Source organism: Eptesicus fuscus, chromosome 15 (genome assembly GCF_027574615.1).
Source record: "Eptesicus fuscus isolate TK198812 chromosome 15, DD_ASM_mEF_20220401, whole genome shotgun sequence".
Lineage (NCBI taxonomy): Eukaryota > Metazoa > Chordata > Mammalia > Chiroptera > Vespertilionidae > Eptesicus > Eptesicus fuscus.
In genome coordinates, this window is record NC_072487.1 from 33890215 (window position 1) to 33911563 (window position 21349).

General features: G+C 43.0%; 1 protein-coding gene across 3 annotated transcripts in view; it reads right to left on the reverse strand.

The window, feature by feature from the left end:
* The window catches only part of DMRT1 (doublesex and mab-3 related transcription factor 1), a 110447-nt gene that overhangs the window by 14542 nt on the left and 74556 nt on the right, over positions 1-21349 (reverse strand). The window lies entirely within an intron of this gene.

The following is a 21349-nucleotide window of genomic DNA, read 5'->3' on the forward strand; positions in this document are numbered from 1 at the left end:
ATTTTTTTAGGGTATAAACCCAGAAGTGGAATTTATGAATTGTATAATAATTTTATTTTTAAGTTTTTGAGGAAATTAGACAGTTTTCTAATTTAGCAACACCATTTTACATTCCTACCAGCAATGCACAAGGATTCCAACTTCTCCACAGCTTCAACAACACTTTTCTGTTGTTGTTTTTAAATAATAGCCATCCTAATGGGTGTGAAATATGGGATTTAGTTTTTGATCCTTTTCTATGATCCCTTCCTCTACTTCTTCCCACTCTTCCCCAACCCTGACCTATTATTCTGTCTCTATTTTATTACTCCCAAATTTAAATGAAGCGTCAGCCTCACTGCCCACTCAGTGGATTATGCTGGTGGCTGTCTTATTCCCAGGAGTTTTCTCAAGGTCACCCATAACCTGCTGATCACCAAAGCCAATGGCCTGTTCTAACATTTCCTCCTTCCCTCTGGAGCACTGGACACCTGACCATGTCCTCTTCCTTCCACCTTCCTCTGTCTCTCTCCAGGACTTCTCCCTTGCTCTGACCATCTCTTCTTCAAACACATCCTAAGTATAGACTTTCTCCAAATTGCTCAGTGCCATCCTCCCTTGTCATACAAGCTTTAAATGTCATCTCCTTGCAAATGACTTCACAATTTATATCTCTTGCCCTGAGAACTACTTCAGTATTTTAAATATCTGCTGGACATTTCCACCTGGTTGAACTTCTTGCAATGTAAAACTCACAGTATTTAAAAATGAACACACCATCTCTTCCTCCAACAATAAACCTGATGCTCCCTCCTCTCTCGGGTCCTGAGCATGCCCACTTCACCTGCTTGCTCAGGCTCTGAGCCTCAGGCATTATCTTAGATCCATCCCCACCTCCCTCCCACATCTAAGCAGCTGCTAAGTCCTGCTCTTGTGACTCCACAGAGCTCTTCCACACGTTTCTCCTTCCCAGTTACCTATCCCACCACAGCCCAGTCTGACTTCCCACCATCATTATCTCATACTTAATCTGCTAGCACGTTGTTGCTCTATCCAGTCTTGTCTCTACTTCACTTTACCCATGAAGTACCCATTCTTATCTCCCAGAAGCATGTCTCTAACAAGGCATTTTCCCTAAATAAACAGCTTTGGTGGCTTCTGAAAAAATCCAAACTCGCTGGCCTGGCATTTAAAGCACCCTGATTTTCCATTTCTCCCCTGCACTTAAACCATGTTCCTGACTCACTCCTGCTCTTCATTCTAGGACAGACCTAGGTTCCCTGGCTCTGACATTGAACTCATGTTGGTCCCAGTCTCCCCAACCTCCACAGGTAAAAACCTAGTTCAAAAGCCAACTCCCCCCCCCCCCTCTAATGCCCTGAGTATTTTGCCTGTACCCTTTCTTGTGGCACTATCACTGTCACCTTCCTATCATCTTCCATTATAGAACAGCTCCCCTACAAAACAGAATAGGATCCACATCCTATTTGTCTTTGACGCCCTTTGGTGGCCACTAGTTAAAAGTGTTACCCCTGGTAAACATTCAACAAGTAGTAGTTGATGAATGAATGAAACATAAGTCTCACTGGTCAAAGCCAGCTGATCTGTTTCCTAGAAACCACTGTTCAAGACCAGCACACTGGATGAGCATGCAGGAAAAGATGGTGCAGAAGCAGCGATCATAACAAGCGAGGAGTGACAACAGCCAGTCGCACATCAAGGAAGGGGCAAGGAACACTAAAAAGCAACTGGGGAACCAGTATAGGAGTACAGATGTGACAATGAAACTGAATCTCAAGAAAGGTTCAGCATCCCGAAGGCAAGAAAGAAGAAAATCTATAATAATAAAAGTGTAATATGCAAATCGACCGAACGACCGAACAGCAGAATGGCCCACACTGTGACACGCACTGGCGCCAGGCCAGCCAAGGCAGTTCGATGCAAATGGTCAGGGCCCCCTCCACCCCCATGCCATCGCCCCATGATCACCCCACAGAGGGAGGCCCAGGCCACCGGCCAGTGATGCTGTGGTGGGTGTGCGGGGCCGGCCAGCAATCGCCCCGCAAAGGGAGGCCCAGGCCAGCCAAGCGATCACACCCCATGCCTGTCGCCCGCAGAGGGAGGTGACCGGTGGTGGGGGAGGGGGGAGAGCGCAGCACAGATGGCAAGCAGTGGCAGTGGCGGGGCGGGGCCAGCTGCCGGCAGCTGGGGAAGGAAAGCCCCGAGAGGCCTTGATTGCCGTCCAGGCCTAGGGATCCTACCTGAGGGGTCCCGGATTGCAAGAGGGCGCAGGCCAGGCTGAGGGACACCCCCCGCCCCCCCGCACATGAATTTCGTGCACTGGGCCTCTAGTCTATTTTATAAATATCCTGTCATCGAAGGCTGGGAGCAGGAAACTTTGGCAATTGCAGGAGAAATCATCAGTTATTTGGAAAACTGATTTTTGTGAAACAGATCATTTCTCAATGATGGCAAGTTAATTAGACATGAATTCATTCTTATACCCAGTCCTTGGACAAATGTCCCTTCACTCTGGACAGTAACAGAAATGTAAGAACAACATGCTGGAAGACTGAAAAGTATACAAACTTTTCCTCCCTCCACGGTAAAAGAAGCTCATTAAAACTATTACCTTTCAAAACTAGGTAATGTGGTGCTATCAGACAGGTTGTGGAGAGACTGCTTTTATCACTGATTGGCTGAAGATGTGAGTGAGCTTGAGTCCACAGACATACACAGAACTCCAGCCCCAACAATGAGTGAAGCCACATTCCTCACAAGCACACCTGGCACATTAACACAAAATGACCATGTACTAGTTTACAAAGCAGGTCTCCACTCATTTAAAAAATGTGTGTCTTTTAAACCTTAGAAATCTTGGAGATTTAAGCCTGTAGTCTAACAGAATAACTGCAAAGGAAAAACCCTTCAGCTCTGAAAAAAATGATGAACAAGGTGAAATAAATTTCATTAACTCTGACTAATCAACAGGCCAGGATTTGGTCACAATATGATTGATTTCACCGTTAATGCTACTGTTGAAAGTATTTAAATGCCCAGGCACTGACGCCAACCCACACATTCCTCCCTCAAACCCACATTCCAAGTAGATCAGTTATTTTCACACTTGGTTCATCTTCAGTGAAGACGGTAATTAAATCTTTAATTTGAAAACAAGAGTGCAAGTCCAGTGTCACTACATTATTGGCTGCCCTCAAAGCTTACAGCAAAGAGCAAACAAATAACAAATGGTGACCTCAGCTCCTTAAAGCTTAAGTGATCAGCTTATTTCAGAAGGGAACATCTCAAAAGTGACCAGTTTACATGTGGGAATGCTTTCCAGTCGTCTGCAAACTTCCTGGGGATTGGAAACTTTACTTAAATTGCATAAATTGTCAAGTTTGTGCACTGTTTGGCTTTCTGATTACACCATAATTTTTAAAACATAAATTTCAGAGCACACTCTATTTTATGTACAAGGTGTTGGAAGAGGCCTCTGAGGAAGCTAAATACTCTCAGGAACAGGATGACTGCTGTTGGTCCTCTATTCCTTTTTTAAAATATGTTTTTACTGATTTTTTTAGACAGAGAAGGAGAGGGAGAGATAGAAACACTGATGAGAGAGGAACATCATCCATGGGCTGCCTCCTGCATGCCCCCTACTGGGAACTGAGCCTGCCACACTGGCTGGGCCCTCTTTCTTTCTTAATAAAGAAGTAGCTAAAACTCTTCTTAAGCATAAAAGAAGGCAGCATGGTGCTAACTGGTTACTTAATTTGCGGAATATTTATTGAGCATGTGTTCTGTGCCCCGCACTGTTGCATATAAAGGGAATATAGCCGTGAATAAAACATGTCTCTGTTCTCACAAGGAAATTGCCAGGAACACCTGGGACCAGATTCCAGCTGAGCCACTTACTGCTGATGTGATATTGGGTGATAGATAATTTAACAGCTCTGAACCTCAATTCCTCACCCATTAATAAAAAACAATGCTAAACGTTATAGTTAAAAATAAAATATACCAAATATTCCAGTGACATTAGTTCCTCCCTTTGCTTGTCTCTATAATAAGGGAGCAAACAGTAAGTGCTTCCAATGTACACCAGGGAACATCTGAAGCAAAATCAGGAGGAAGGTGACACTGTCCCTCAGTTACATTTGCCTGATCCTTTGCATCTCCTTGCACGTTTTTCCTGTTCTTAGGTATCCTGCGTTCTGTTCAGCGTTCCCTTGTCCTCTCCCATCTTCTCTCTGCCAAATTACACCTCACCCCTCCCCTCAACTCACTCCAGAAACAATCCTGTTCTGTGTACTGCTTGAGGTTCTTAATGAAATGCCCAATAATCTAATTCACCAAGGAGTAAATGCAGGCTTCGTGCTCTAACCCTCTTGCTGATATTTCCAAAAAATGGCTTCTCGACCTTGCAGAGACGTCATCTTTGGGGGCAGAGTAAATCTCCAAGGTCTTGCCAATATACCACTCACTATACAGAATGCACTGCTATTAAGTGGGTAAATCCTCAAGCTGCATGTTTCCTACGCCAGGTTTTCATAACTTACGGAAAAGAGGCATTCTTGCTGAGTGAGGTTCTGGTCCATGCCTGGCCTGCAGCCCCACCTTAGAACGGAATCACAGTCTTTCAAAGTATTGATTGGTGAGAGACTCTCAAGTTGGTAATCAGCTTCCTTGCACTTTGCCTTCAGAATCTTAATTAGAATGGAGTGCTATGGCTAACCAGAAAACTGGTATTTAAAGAAGAGAAATTGCAAGACAATTATTTTCCACGATCAGAAACTCTCATGTTCTCTAGTGTTTCAATGGGGTTCCAGAATACTAATGAAGTATTTGTCAGAGCGTTGAGTAAAATGAACTTTTATTTTTGTTTAAAAAAATACTGCTAGTTCTAATACTACTAAACCAGATAAAAGTGAGAGAAAGGAAAAAGATACAAATATTAGCATGAGCTAACAAATGTGTTTGGTAGTTAAAAGGAGAAATTTTTCATGATGCTAAACCAAGGTCCTCTGTTTATTTAAAAAGTACTTAGAACTGTGTCAAAACTCAGATAGCACAGGCTTTAATTTGCTCTAATAAACATGTATTATTTTTCCAGTAATAAAAAGTGATATAAAAGACAGAGAGTAAGGCTGAAAGTAAGTCACAGAAAACAGAAGCCACTGCTGGAGGCATAGCTCTTCCCTTGGGCTGTAGGACTGAACTGCTCTGTAATGAGTGCAGGCTGGTGGACACTGGGAGATGAACAGGAATTCCCAGGAAGAGACTACTGGCCTCAGGCAGGAGCTGGCAAGCGCTGACTTAGGTCAGCAGAGCTTGTTAAATGAGGTTCAGCCCACATTATTTATTAGTATAATTATTAATAATAATCATTATAATTTATTGAGCCCCTATCATGTTCCAGGCCTTGTCCTTTACTTATTTTTACATAAACCCTTTGGGGAGGTGGTATTAATATACTCATTTGATAGATTTTAAAAATTAAAGCTGAGAGGGTGATTAACATCCAAGGTCACACAAGTGCTGAGTGTCAGAATATGTACTCAGGACTCAAACCAGGGAATGTCCACCACCAGGCCACAGTACATGACAGTAGGTTTGCTGGTTTGTTTCTCACCCTGCCAACTCTCACCTCACCCAGGAGTCCCCTTGACCCTTGCTCTTCTGCACATTCACGGAGTTGCTGTCTGAGTTCCTCTCCAGAAAGCTGTGATCTTGCTGGAAAAGACAACTCTCAACCCCAAGCATCACCTGAGTTGTAGGTTTGCCTTCTGAAAATGAATCCAGGAAAGCAGCTACCCAAGGGACCCCAAGTCCCACATTTTTAGAACCTACTTTCCAAGCAGAAAAGACTTCAGGAATCCATCATCTGATTTGGTGGATTGAAGGGTTATCTGTTTGCTGCCTATCAGATTGTGTTTTTCAGAAAATAAAGTGAGAGTCACTTGGCAGAACCCTGCATTCTTTTCAAAAGCCACTTCTTGCTGCAGAGGCCTGTGAGCCCTGAAACAGTAGAGCATAGAAGAGGATAGAAAAGTACAAGAGTGGGGTCACAGGTCACAAGGTAAATCCCTCCGGCATCATATATCTCTAACAACCAGGTTGTACTGAATCCTGGGAACAACAGGGGGCCTGCCAGGGGCCATGGAGAAGATGCTGACTTCTACCAAGGCTCCTGCACATCTGGCAGGGGAGACTGGAACAGAACAATAGGATGTGGGAATTTGAAAGCTATCTATCAGACACTGCGGTGTCAAAAAAAGAGTGTTTAAGGGATCCTACTTTTCCCAAGACACATTCCATGTGTCTGGGAAGAAAAGTGGAAAGGGCGACAACGCCCCTTAGTAATGTAAAAGCTTGGCTTTTCCCTTCATCTAATTTCAGCTGATGTGCACTGTCCATCAAAGTACACATCCGACACAGGAAGGAGAGCGGACAGCAGGACGGAGCCGGCAGGGGGTGGGGTGGATGTCTCGCTCAGCATCATGTGGCACAACAGGGCCAAATTCTCAGCAAATCCATACAGGTGAGTTTTCAGAGCAGATAAGTAATTACCCTATTCCACCTCATGTGACCTTTCATGAAGTCGGAATGGAGACAATGAAAAATGAACCAATTCACCCCAGGAGGCTCCAGCACCTCACGGTCATCAGTATCAAGGGATCCTGATACATCTAACAGAAATGCCATAGTGCCTGGCCAGGGCCACCAGCAGGAGAAACCTATCAATCAATGAAGCTAACGCAGAGTCCAGTGCATGCTCAAATCTAAAGCCAGAGCAACAGGAAACAGTGCATAGTACAATAATAAACTCATGGGCTCACATGGTGTGTGTATTTAAGACTACGCTGTCTCTTAGGCAAGCCATGTTTAATGCCTCAGTTCCCACAGTTATAAAATGAGGGGGTTGAGAGCTCAATGACTTCCAACTCTCCCAAAAATACATTTTTTGTATATTATGATTTCTTATTGTTACAATTTCTCAAACCTCCATTTTTTTTTAAGGTCTAAAGGTTTAAGTGCCTGCTCAAAGTCAGAATTAATTGAGTATAAACAGAGCTGGGTAATTTAGCATCAAGTGATTACTTCTGAAGCAAGAAATTAACCCCTTTTCTTCCCTAATAGAGACATTAATGTTTTCTGTCAATAATGGACTAAGCTCTTTCCAATAAATGTGATTCAACTGTGTAATGGGAGGAGGATCAATTCCTCCATCTTTGTGCTCCTGTATATAAGTAGTAGCTTCATACCCTAGCCAGTATTGCTCAGTGGATAAAGCGTCGATCCATGGACTAAAGGGTCCCAGGTTCAATTCCAGTCAAGGGCAATACCTTAGTTGCAGGCTCAATTCTTGGCCCTGGTTGGGCATGTGCAGGAGGCAACCAATTGATGTGTTTCTCTCACATCTATGTTTCTCTCTCTGTCTCTCCCCCTCCCCCTTCTACTCTTTCTAAAAATCTATGGAAAAATATCCTTGGGTGAGGATTAACAACAACAACAAAAATCAATCAATCAATCAAACAAACAAAAAAACTCACAAAAAAACAAATGTAGCTTCCAGTGACATGTACAGCCTCTGCCTCAGAATCAAATGCTGATCACATTACGATGGCTTGGTGGAAATCAGATCAGCAGCTAACTTTGCACGATGCATTTCCTAACACTAGTGGTTCTTCAGTGTCTTGGTTGACTCAGTCTAGAATCCAGTCCTTGGCAGGTGAGTCACTGCTCTCTGTGTGAATCTCAACTATTGTCCAGTGTGACCTCGCAGACCTGGACACACCCCTCCGAGCACAGAGAGGACACGTCCCTAACCTTTCCTACAGAGAAGACAGCACATTTTTAGCCAAGTTGAAACACAGTTGTCCCCACATTTCATCAAGAAAACAGCCTTTCTGCTTTGTGGGCTGTCTTCCATTAAACTAGATCCTTTAGTAATGAGACAGTCACAAGAGATGAAAATCACTAGGGTCTTTACAAGCACCTCTGCTTGTGTAAGAGCTGGTGTTTTTATGTGAAGATTGATCAAGATTCAGTGCAAGCTGGCTGTCAGGCAGAGATGGACTACGCTGGAGACCCTTACCTTGTGACCTGTGACCCCAGTCTTGTACTTTTCTTACAGGAAGAGAAGGAAACAGTGGTGGATGAAATGGTCCAGGTCAGCTGGTGTTGAAGTCACTGCCCAGATGCTGAACAAGGGCACCCTCCATACTGACAAAAATGTAGATGTTCAATGATATTACGCTAGCAAAGGTTTAGGGAATGAAACAGGGAAAGCTCTGTCTTGGGGTTAATTTGGTGGTATTTAATATAATCTAAAGCAGGCTTTCTTTGAAATGCCCCTTCTTAGCATCTCCCCAGAAAAACACCAGAACATGTGTACAAGGGAACTGCAGCATTTGTTTAACACAATATGATTGTCAATATATAAGGAAATTAAGCAATAAACTATGATCTACCTAAACTATGGAATCCTATGTACCTGTTAAAAAGATAAAGCTGACCCTCATGTACTAACATGAAAGATCTCTAAGACTAACTGTTGATTTAAAAAAAGCATTTTTGAGGAACAAGATGTCCACCATGTATAAAGCCAAGCAAACTGTGTGTTTCTACAGACACACGTATCTGCATGTGATTTCATAGCAAAAGGTTTGAAATGACATATAGTATATGTTTAGCTCTTGAAGCAAACTGTTAAATAAATTGAGGGGGAAAAGTCCACAAAACAGTATGTACAACCAAGATTAAAACAGGTAAAAAAGAACAAAAATACCCTCATAAGGAATTAAAGAGAAAATAAAAATCGCAGTGTTCCTCTGTTTATTTAAGCAAAAATAAAGTCATTTTAACTCTACGTACAGAAACATATTCTGAAAAAAATGTTTCCAAAGTTATTTTTAATTGCTCTTTTATAAATCTCTGACTTATAAGGTACTTTTTAGATGAATAAAGTACAAAAGTTAGCTGTATAGGAAGTTTCATCATGATGGAAGTATGAAATGGCTGACTGTAAACTATTATGAAAGAACTAGAGTCCTAAAAAAAAAAAAAAAAAAAGAACTAGAGTCCTGGTGCACGAAAATTCGTGCACTGGACGGGGGGGGGGGGGGGGGTCCCTCAGCCTGGCCTGCCCCCTCTCACAGTCCAGGAGCCCTCAGGGGATGTCTTACTGATGGCTTAGCCCGCTCCCTCCGGGAGGTGGCCGCCCTCTGTGGGAGGTGACCGGCCCATCAGTGAAAGGCACCGCCCCCAGCACCCCCTTGCTGCTGCTGCCTCTGGCCTCCCTCTGTGGGAGGCGACCAGGCTGATCAGGGGAAGGCACCACCCCCATCACCCAGCTGCTGTTGCCACTGCTGGCCACCATGGCTGTGAGGTGTGAGCCCCGGGCCTTGCAGCCACCAGGGCTCACAGCTGCCTGAGCCCATGGCTGCCTGAGCCCACAGCTGTTTGAGCCCACGGCTGCCTGAGCCCCAGGGCTCTCAGCCACTGCCATGGCTGCCTGCCCTCGGCTCTCGTCCCTCGCAGCCACCACCAATGGCTGCCTGCATTCAGCCCTCGCAGCCACTGCAGCTTTTTCTGGATGGACATCCAGAAGACGTCTGCTCTAATTAGCATATTACCCTTTTATTAGTATAGATAAGCATTAACTAAAGTCTAGTTACAGTGTTAATATGAACCACTTAAAACTATTTTGATTTTTGGAAATGGTACATTGCAAAAGATCTAACTTGTTGATAAAGTATGCATTTCACTTCATTATTATTGCCAATCTGTTACAATACAGCAGGTCTTTATCCAACAGAGAGGTCTGCACAATTCCTTAGGTTAAGTTAGTCATTGGGTGAGGTGTAGTTTGGGCAACTATTCCCTAAATTATCTTGTTAACTTAATAAGTAGTCATGCACCTTCCAAAGCAACTGACAACTGTAATAAAAAATATTCTGTAATGGAGGGAGAAACCAAGATGGCGGCATAGGTAAACACCTAAATTGCTGCCTCGCACAACAATTTCAAAACTACAACTAAAAGTCAAAACAGACATCATCCAGAACCACAGGAAGGCTGGCTGAGTGGAAATTCTACAACTAGAAGGAAAGAGAAAAGCACACTGAGACTCAGAGGAGCTGCGGAAGTAAAGGCAGAGGTACGGAGGCGCGGAGGCGCGCGTCGAGAGGGCTGGCAACTGAGAACGCGGCTGGCTTTTTCAAGCGGGAGGGAGACAAAAGCTCCTGACTGCTCTGAACTCCAGTTCCGGGTGAGACTCTGGGGATCCAGACTCATTCGGGGAGAAACTGGACTGTCTGGCAATGGGCGGAACTCGAGGGCAGCTTTCTCTCAGAGGTGCTTGCAGCGATTACCACAGGACACTGAGACCCTGGGGGCCTCTTAGGGCAGGGCTGATGGGAAGCCATTGCTGTTTGCTCTGCCCTGAGATCCCGCCCCACGAAGCCATTGCTGTTTGCTCCGCCCTGAGACTCCCAATCCAAGCTGAGCTCAGAGGCTTTTGCATATGAATAGCCTGGTCCTTTGAATTCTAAACTTACCTAACAAACTGCAGCTGAGTCAGTGAGACCCAAAACATCCAAAAGGCCCAAGGCCCCACAGCAGCTTGCATTGCTTCACAGCTGGGCCTCATGTGGGCACCTCCAAAACCCAAACAAAAAGAGGAATCTGCAGATCTCTCTGTAGCTCCTGCTGGGTGGCCTCAGGCAGAGGCTAAATTAGCACCTTCTTGGAGATACAAGAGCCAGTGTACCCAGTAGTCAGAGTGGAACCATCCAGATTACAACTCCTCAGATCCATAAAGGACACACTCAGGGGGCAGACTCAGTGAGCACCAAAGCCCCACTGAAGCAAGTTTTGTCTCATAAGGGTGTCTCCAGCACAGAAGTTCTCCCATTGTAGACACAGCTGATCCTCACAGCCAATTGGCCTGGAGGTCAATTCCTCCCAGTGATACCAACAACAATCAAGGCTGAACTACAATAAGACTGTGCACACAGCCCACAAAGGGGTGCACCAAGAGTGTCCACCTCAGGTAACTGGGGAGGCTGAGCCACTGGGCCCTATAAGACACCTAGCACACAAAGTCACTCTATCAACTCAGGGAAGCAGCCAAAATGCAGAGACAAAGAAACAGGTCACAAATGACAGAAATGGAGGAAAGTAAATGACTGGATATAGAGTTCAAAACCACAGTTATAAGATTTTTCAAGAATTTTCTAGAAAAGGCCGATAAATTTAGCGAGACCCTCGAGGATATGAAAAAGGACCAACTAGAAATTAAGCATACACTGACTGAAATAAAAAATAATATACAGAGATCCAACAGCAGACTAGAGGATCCCAAGAATCAAGTCAAAGATTTGAAATACGAAGAAGCAAAAAATACCCAACCGGAAAAGAAAAAGAAAAAAGAATCCAAAAACATGAAGATAGTATAAGGAGCCTCTGGGACAACCTCAAGCATACCAACATCCAAATTATGGGAGTGCCAAAAGAAGAGAGAGAGCAAGATACTGAAAACTTATTTGAAGAAATAATGACAGAAAACTTCCCCCACCTGGTGAAAGAAATAGACTTACAAGTCCAGGAAGTACAGAGAACCCCAAACAAAAGGAATCCAAAGAGGACCACACCAAGACACAACATAATTAAAATGCCAAGAGCAAAAGACAAAGAGAGAATATTAAAAGCAGCAAGAGAAAAACAGTTAGTTACCTACAAGGGAGTACCCATACAATTGTCAGCTGTTTTCTCAACAGAAACTATGCAGGCCAGATGGAAGTGGCAAGAAATATTCAGCGATGAATAGCAAGAACCTACAACCAAGATTACTCTACCCAGCAAAGCTATCATTCAGAATTGAAGGTCAGATAAAGAGCTTCACAGATAAGAAAAAGCTAAAGGAGTTCATCACCGCCAAACCAGTATTATATGAAATGCTGAAAGGTATTCTTTAAGAAGAGGAAGAGGAAGAAAAGGTAAAGATAAAAATTATGAACAACAAATACATATCTATCAACAAATGAATCTGAAAATCAAGTGAATAAAAAATCTGATAAACAGAATAAACTGGTGAATATAATAGAATCAGGGGCATAGAAAGGAAGTGGACTGACAATTCTCGGGGGGAAAGGGGTGTGGAGGGTGTGGGAAGAGACTGGACAAAAATTGTACACCTATGGATGAGGACAGTGGGGGGGGTAAGGGCAGAGGGTAGGGTGGGAACTAGGTAGAGGGGAGCTATGGGGGAAAAAAGAGGAATAATTGTAATAATCTGAACAATAAAGATTTATTAAAATATATATATATATATTCTATAATGTCTATGATATTTGAAACATTTTAGAATAGTAATATTTTATGACACAGAGCCTGTTATTATATTAGGGATACATACAGTATTTGGAATGATACCAAATTTAAAGCACTTTAAAAACGAAGATCCTTGAATCAGGCTTGATTCCATGTACACACAAGAGTGATATGAGCCGAAACCGGTTTGGCTCAGTGGAAAGAGCATCGGCCTGCGGACTGAAGGGTCCCAGGTTCGATTCCGGTCAAGGGCATGTACCTTGGTTGCGGGCACATACCCAGTAGGGGGTGTCCAGGAGGCAGCTGACTGATGTTTCTCTCTCATCGATGTTTCTAACTCTCTATCCCTCTCCCTTCCTCTCTGTAAAAAATCAATAAAATATATTTAAAAAAAAAAGAGTGATATGATATTTAGGGGTAAGAGATTCTGTCCTGAAACTATGCCTGCCACCCAAGGACCAAAATATCTGACATTTCTCAGTTAAAGATTCATTTATTCAGAATAAACACTGATGTCCTTTTAAAATGCAAATAATCAACAGACCTCAGACATATGATCAATTATTATTTTACCGTGTTATTTAACTAATTGTTTTTCTAAAAAGAGGGAGAAGCAGGAGGGAAGTACGCTACCAGAAGTAAGAAAACGTCCTACATGAGTATGTGCCCTTACTGTGTGAGGACACGGAGGAGAAACAACGGAAGTCCACCCCACTAATCAATCACTCTGTTTATTTCCTGGAACTGGTACTTCCTGGAACACCTTCAATGTACTCTTTCTAAGAACTCTGGCAAACACCAACTCAATCAGAAACATACAATTAAGATAATAAAATTCTTCAAAAACCAATAAAAGTACAACTTACTAAGCACTAACCATATACAGTGCTAAGCCATTTACAGACATTACTTCACCTACTTCACCTTAAAATAAACCCTAATGATGCCGAGGCCGGTTTGGCTCAGTGGATAGAGCGTCGGCCTGCGGACTGAAAGGTCCCAGGTTCGGTTCCGGTCAGGGGCATGTACCTTGGCTGCGGGCACATCCCCAGTGGGGGTTGTGCAGGAGGCAGCTGATCGATGTTTCTCTATCATCGATGTTTCTGACTCTCTATCCCTCTCTCTTCCTCTCTGTGAAAAATCAATAAAATATATTTTTTTTAAAAAATAAAAATAAAAATAATAAAAAAATAAACCCTAATGAGATACATACTGTCACCTCTAACTTACAGATGGAAAAACTATGATTCAGAGAGAGGAAGACACTTGACCAAGGTCACATGGCACTAAGTGACAATGCAGGTCTGTGAGACACCAAACTCAGTGCTCTGAACCATTATGCACTGGTACCTCACCTCCACCTCAAATACAAAGAAAAATAAATTAATTTGACCAAGAATCAGTGCTTAATTCCAAAGCCAACACATATTCTCTGAAGGGGCACTCATAGCTTTAAACTCATCTTTTCTTTAAGTAGATATATTTTGGTTAAAAACGGTAAAAATAGCTTCTTTCCCATGCATGGTGCCTTTTCTGCTTTTCTCACCAAAACAAATCTTCTTTAGAATGGGGTACTTCATCAATAAATTGGAATCTGCTGGAAAATCTTCAACAAACTTACTTTTAACCAGTCCTCCTGGTTCCCCTTCCCTTGGCTGATGTTCCCACATGAAAAAGAAGTCCATTTGGCAATGGATCATATATCCCAGCATCCCAATGAGTTTCAACTTTAACGAAATAAAAATAATCCACACTATCTAATATCCAGGTCCTAAGTGTTAGGTGGCTGTGTGTGTTACACTCATGGGGAAAAAAGTTGGGTAAATGCACTGTCATGTATGAGTGCAAACGGTATTCCTATATACTGTGCTAGATGCCTCTAGAGCCAGACTCACATCCTATTAGCAACACCTCTGTGCAAGCTTCAACTCCACTCCCTGTAACAGCATCTTATATCAAGAGTGGACTGGGCCCCTTACTCCTTACCCCAGGGCTTCTCTGATGCTACAGATATTAGCAATCTTTAAGCACACATGTGCAACTCAGAAGTGAGGGAATGGGAACTCATGGAAAAATGCTTCTCCTGCCCGACCTGCATGACTCAGTGGTTGAGCATCAACCAATGAACCAGGAGGTCATGATTTGGTTCCCGATCAGGGCACATGCCCGGGTTACAGGCTTTTTCCCTAGTAGGAGGCATGCAGGAGGCAGCCGATCAATGATTCTCTCTCATCATTGATGTCTCTCTCTCCCTCCCTTTCCCTTCCTCTCTGAAATCAATACACACACACACACACACACACACACACACACACACACACACACTGCTTCTTCTTTATCCTCAGATGGATGATTCGAAGATGCTTTCTAGGAGCTCTTCAGAAGGTTCCAGAGCTAATGCCGGGTCTCTAATGACACAACTTTATGTTGGCTTTTCTCCTTCCCCTCACTCTTCCTCCTTGGAGTTACTACCCAATATTCTACAGCATACAAGTTCTTGTTGTCTTGAGTTCTAAGTAGAACCCAAGGTAGAAAATAGACCCTTTATACCTCAGCAAGCAACATAATACAAGGGGTGGGAGCAGAGTAAGCTTTAAGGATAGACTGGAGTGTGAAATTGAGCTCTGGCATTTATTTGCCACATTCTTTGGGGGAGTAACTTCATTAAGCCAGTTGGCTTCATTACTACAATCACTCACTTTTTTTGTGGGAACTGAGAGAAAAATGTAGAAATAAAGAATTTCAAAAATCTCTTTAAGAACAATGTAAAATACGTCACGCAATATCTACACATGAACAAATGAACTCATACAATAGTGCTAGGAAATGACCAATAAAACAAACCAATCTTCGGAAAATTTGACCATGAACACAAGAAAATCTGTATTATAAAAGGCCAGTGGCCATAACACTGTAACGCCCAAACAACCGGTCACTAGGAGGTGCATCGATGGGTCCCATGGTGGCAGCGGGAGGGACTCTGGGTCTCGCGCGATTTTGCGCGCTGGGACTCTAGTAAGCATATAAAGAGAAAAGCATTAAACATGAGAAAGTGAATATAACCACAGGTATCGTATTTTCAAACATTTATGAGATCACTATAATTTTTATCATTAAGTTTGAAAATAAAGGTAAAAATGGGTATTTCTTTTCAAATAAAAACCAACTGCCAAAAACAAATGAGGGCCGAAACCGGTTTGGCTCAGTGGATCGAGCGTCGGTCTGCGGACTGAAGGGTCCCAGGTTCGATTCTGGTCAAGGGCATGTACATTGGTTGCGGCACATCCCCGGTAGGGGGTGTGCAAGAGGCAGCTGGTCGATGTTTCTCTCTCATCGATGTTTATGGCTCTCTGTCCCTCTCCTTTCCTCTCTGTAAAAAGTCAATGGAATATATTTAAAAAAAAAAAAAAAAAAAACAAATGAGGAAGAGAGCTCATTAAACTGATTTCCATAAAATAAACAGAAAGGTTAATCAAGACTTACTTCCCATTTGCAAAAGGACTTAGGCCTAGATGGTTTTATGGACAATTTTATTCAAACACAAAGACATAATTATTCCTTAAACTTCTCCAAAAAATAGAAGATGAATGACTTCAGTTTCATCCTATGAGCTTAGTATAACCATAGTACAAAAACATGGTAAGATAACACAAAATAGGAAAAAAGGCAAAGCTCACTATGGCTAAAAATATAAAAGCCCTAAATAAATACAGGTAAATTGAAGCCAACAATGTATTACAGAGATGATGACTCATGACCAAGTAAGATTTATTCCAGGAATACAAGGATGGTTCTACATTTAACTATAGTAAAACAATAAAAATCTCATGGTTATTTTAATGAATGCCAAAAAGACATTTGCTATAAATATAGTGTCCACTCTTGCAGGTATTAATGTATCCTATATAATATAAGGCTAATATGCAAATTGTCCCCTCTACCCGGAGTTTGACTGGGAGTTCAACCAGGGGGCAGGGCCGGCTGGCCAACTGCCCATGACCCCTCCCCCGGCCAGCCGCACCCTTAATCGCCCCCCCACCCCCCTGACCCTGATCGGGGGTAGGGATCAACCCTGATCAGGGCAGACTGGTTGAATCCCACCTGTGCACAAATTCATGCACTGGGCCTCTAGTATTATCGTAACATTCATTGGGGAGGAAAGGAACACAAAAAGTGCAATGTCTACATGAAAGATATCATAAAACTTCATTATGAAACTTCTGGTTTAAATAAACTTCTGTATTATTGAATTTTTCCCCCAATGACTTTACATTTCTTTTTGTAAAAATAATGATAAAAATAGGCTTGCATGAAGGTTTGAACTAGGAATTATACACAGAATAATGCAAAAACCCTCTTTAGGCAGTTGTGGTCTATATCAAGAGCCAATAAAGAAATGACAATGTTCAGGGAAAGAATAAAGAGAAAAGTGTATATAACAGAAAATAGGACTAACTATTTTTAGTATATGCATGAAAGTTTCATATTTCAAAAGAACAGGACTAGGGAAAATTAACACTATTATGACTCACTTTGGAAAACATTGTGATAGAGGAGTTTCAAAGCTAGCTAATTAAAGAAGAGGATTTGAAGAATGAGGGCCGTTTGGAGCACCAAGTAGGGAGTAAAGATTGTTCCCAGTATATGGTACAATCTAGGAGTTAAGTTCAACAGGAATGGGCAGACAGTTAAAAGAATGTCCGTGGTGGCCTGGAGAGTGTTCCCTGGGCAAAGAGTAGGCACCATGGTCACCTCAGAAAGGAAGACGCTGAACTATCCAGGGCACGAGCAGGGGCAAGGCCAGGATCCAGCAGTCATGTAAACAAAGAGGATTCTTAGGTAGAGGGACACATGAAAGATGAATGGAGTGTGACTGGTACCCTGGAGATAGCCTGAGAATGCTATGGGGTGAGGCAACTCAACCAGTGGGGGGAGGCAGGTTAGACAGAAAGTCACGCTGGAGTTGACAACCTGGCACCTCCATTTCACAGGACAATGATGGCCTTACAACTTTAATGTAACCTTAGATGGTCACACAGCATTAAGAATGTACTTAATGGCACTAAATCCTGCACTTAAAAAATGGTTAAAGTGCCAAATTTTATGATATGTGTGTGTGTGTGTGTGTGTGTGTGTGTGTATAGCATAATAAGAAAAAATATAATAAAAATAAAAGGTTAGTGTTACACTGAGAGATATTATTAACACTAGAGGCCCGATGCATGAAATTTGTGCAAGGGGCTCAGCCCTCACAGCCCCGAGGCCCACCCACTGGTCTTCTGGAGGTCATCTAATTAGCATATTAGCTCTTTACTATATAGGGTGGCCTAGCAAGCCCCGTGGAAAAGGTAAATGGAAGAAGACAGTGGCCCAACTAAAAAATATATAAAATAAAATCATGAAATAGTTCTTTCAACTAGTATTAAACATGAAACAGGGTTCATAACAGAGCCACACAAACTGCAGAATCTGTGTTCCAACCATGAAGGGTCAGGCTACTGACCACTTGAATTGTCAAAAGGCATGAATGCAGCCATTTCACCCGTTTTCTCTCAACAACCAGAGTAAATAAGGATCAGGTAGCACACATCCTTCATAAAGAAGCAGAGCCAAACAATCCAATGAAAGATATACCTGTCCCATTATTTAGTCTTTGCTTAGGAACGTCCAGGGCAAGAGCCACCCTCTCCTTTTGGAGCCCTGCACATACTGGCACCTGGTAAGCAGGGGTTTGAGAAGCTGGTTGAGACCTAGAGCTGTAATTACAGTCAGTGTCTCCAGCCTTCAAAATGACTTCAGATGTCCCTCACTGCAGAGGGTGGGTGGAGAGACTTTCCTGTCTAACTACACAGAATTTCCTCTCTGGTTTAACAATGGGAAAGCACTAGTTGCAGGATTTTAAAAAATGAGCAAATCATTTGCCTCTGTTTTCTGGAGACAAACATTTGGTTTCAAAAGTAAACAAAAGTCATTTCTACTTAAAAGACCACTGATTTACTTCAATGGTCTGAAGGGGGTGTAATTTATTTCAGTCTATTTAGCACTGTAACAACTCTTTTCAAAAACCGACATTGATTCATGAAAATGAACATACGGACTGACTCTCTTTGCAGCATAAACCTCAACGCCTCAGGCAAGTGCTGATGGAAATGTAGTACAAGGCACTGCAGACCAGTAAGGGGACGTGAGCAATTACCCCCGGTATTTAACCCAATCTATTGCTCATCAGAAAAGCGCTTAGCACAGGAGTCAGACTCAGAGGAGCTGACAAGGAGCACAGCCACTTAAATGTCCCCTCCAGCGATTACACTCTCAACCCAAGAGTGTGTCAAATTAAAACAACTACACATTGACTTTTTGCTTCTGTAAACATTAAGGGGTGATTGACAGTTACAGGCTGCTGCCAGCCAGCCAGGCATTAGCATCAACCTCTCAGCTTATCTGCTCTTAGTTCCAGCAGTCTGTTTGCTTAGGAATACTCCCATAGAACACAAAAGGATTTCAGGACTTTCCACTGGGGCTTGCCTGAAGAGGTTCTGCTATCTCTTCCACATAAGCAGCTTTACGTGACCCTTAAAAACTGAGAGTTTTAAACACTGGTCACTTTCTATTAGAAAAATTTCCAATCAGAAAAATGGGAAATTGCCCTGGCTATTGTGGCTCAGGGGTTGGAGTGTCGGCCCTCACACTGAAGGACTGCTCAGAGGCACGTGCCTGGGTTGCAGGTTCACTCTCTTTCCTCTGATTGAGACACATGCGGGAGACAGCTGGTCAATGTGGCTCTTTCACATCGATGCTTCCCTCCCTCCTCCCTCCCTCCCTCCCTCCCTCCCTCCCTCCCTCCCTCCCTCCCTCCCTCCCTCCCTCCCTCCCTCCTTCCCTCTCTTTCTGAAAAGCAATGAAAAATATATCCTCTGGTGAGGATTAACAACAACAACAAAATATAAATGGAAAATCAGCCACTCTTACTGCTCTACTGTGATCTGGACTTGGGCAAGATTCCCTTCCCTTGCTACCCTATTCTCTGTGATTTTGGAACTGTAAGGAGTGAAAAAAGATACCGTTTAGACAGGAGGGAGAGCAAGTAAACCAAAGGAAAAAAACTGAGGAAATCTATTCACCAGAGATCCAGGTGAATCATCACTGGCAACTTTACAGGCTTGTGCTGAGGACTCAGCACTCCGTGACTGATGTTCTCTGATGATCAGAGGAAAAGGCCTTTCTGCCGCTCTCCCCTCTTGGTGCCAAGACCATTCCAAGGGAAAAGAATAGTGTATTCAATAAATAGTGCAGGGGAAACTGGATATCCACATGCAAAAAAAGAAAAAATGAAACTGGATCCTTACCTTACTCCATATGTCAAAATTAACTCAAAGTGAAAACAAGAATAACTCAAAGTGGATCAAAGAACTAAACAGAGATCCACCCTGGGCAAGTACTACCATTCTTGGACTGAGATCAACCAAATTCTAGTGTATTCACTCAGTTTCATCTGCTATTAAAAAAAAAAAAGTGTGCACCACAGTTATACTCAAAGGTCGACTGAGTTTATCAACCCTTAATTAGTCCATCCAAAAATAAGTCCTCCTCAACCAGGCAGGCTCTTCGAATAAGGGATGATGCTTCCACAAACGTAACTTTCAAAATGGTGCTTTTTGAACTTGGAGGCAAAGGAGGTATTGTCACTCCTTTGCCTCAGGTTTAAGCCCTGTGATTCCCCTTCCTGTCACTATGGAAGTCCAACACAGAAGAGCCTTCGTCTGTCTGTCACGGTGGCGTTGTCCAACAGGACTGTCTGAGGACAAACTGTCCTTTTATGCTCTCTCTAGTGTAATAGTCACGAGCCACATGAGGCCGCTACTGAGCACGTGAAATGTGGCTAGTGTGACAAAAAACTAGATTTTTAATTTCAATTGATTTAAATTTAAGTAACTGCATACGACTAGCAGTCCTGTACTAGATGGTGAGGGTCTAAGACAGCAGAGTAGATAAAGACAAGTTTTGATACTGGTGTGACAATGTGAAGGTGGAAGGTGTCCTGAGAGGTTTAAGTCAGGAGAGAGAAGACCACCCAGCTCCACTGCAGCTGTGTCACCTGGTCTCTATTCAGTGGATTCACAGAAAGAGATTTGATCTTTGTCCCTGGTTCCTGGCACAAAACTCCTAAAACCCTTAGAATTTCCTGAGTAATAAGCGTGACAGGAGCCTCTTTGGTTCTGATGAGTTGACTCCTGGTGGGCCCCTAGATAGCTTTAGGATGGGAGCTGAGTACCAAAAAGAACCAGCCTTAATTAGAAGCTTAGACCGTCTAGTCCTACCCAACCCCCAATATTCAGGGAGAGAAGGGCTAAAGATTGACTTAATCACCAATGGCCAACAATTTAATCAATCATGCCTCACATAATGAAGCCTCTAGAAAAAAACCCTTAATGACAGGGTTCCTGTAAAGCTTCCAAGCTGGTGAACACATCAAGGTGCTGCGAGTGTTGTCTGCCCTGAGAGAGCTGGGAGCTCTCCACCTCAGCCCATTCTTGTCCTGTGCATCTCCTCCATCCATCTATTCCTGAGTTATATCCTTTATAAACAGCCAATAATAGTAAGTAAAGTGCTTGTGAAGTTCTGTGAGTCACTCTAGCGAATCATCAAACCTGATGCGGGGGTCGTAGGAACCCTCAAGTTTGTAGTGGGCTAGGCAGAAATGTGGGTGGCCTGGGGATCTCATTTATAGCTGGTGTCTGAAGTGGGCAGCCCTGTGAAATTACGCCCTTAACCTATGCAGTCAGCTAACTCTGGATAATTAGTGTCAGAACTGAATTGAATTGCAGGAAACCCAGTTCCTGTCAGAATCGTTGGTGTCAGGGGGAAAAAACCTATTATTGCTTGATAAGACTGTTGTTAGGATTAAGTAAAATGATGTGTGAAACTGCTTCATAGAGTATTTTTCATATTTGGCTGAACGGTAATGGACATCAGCTAGTTCATGAATGCTAACTATGGGAAGTTTGCCTTTTGTCGGAGAGCTTGGGAGGTG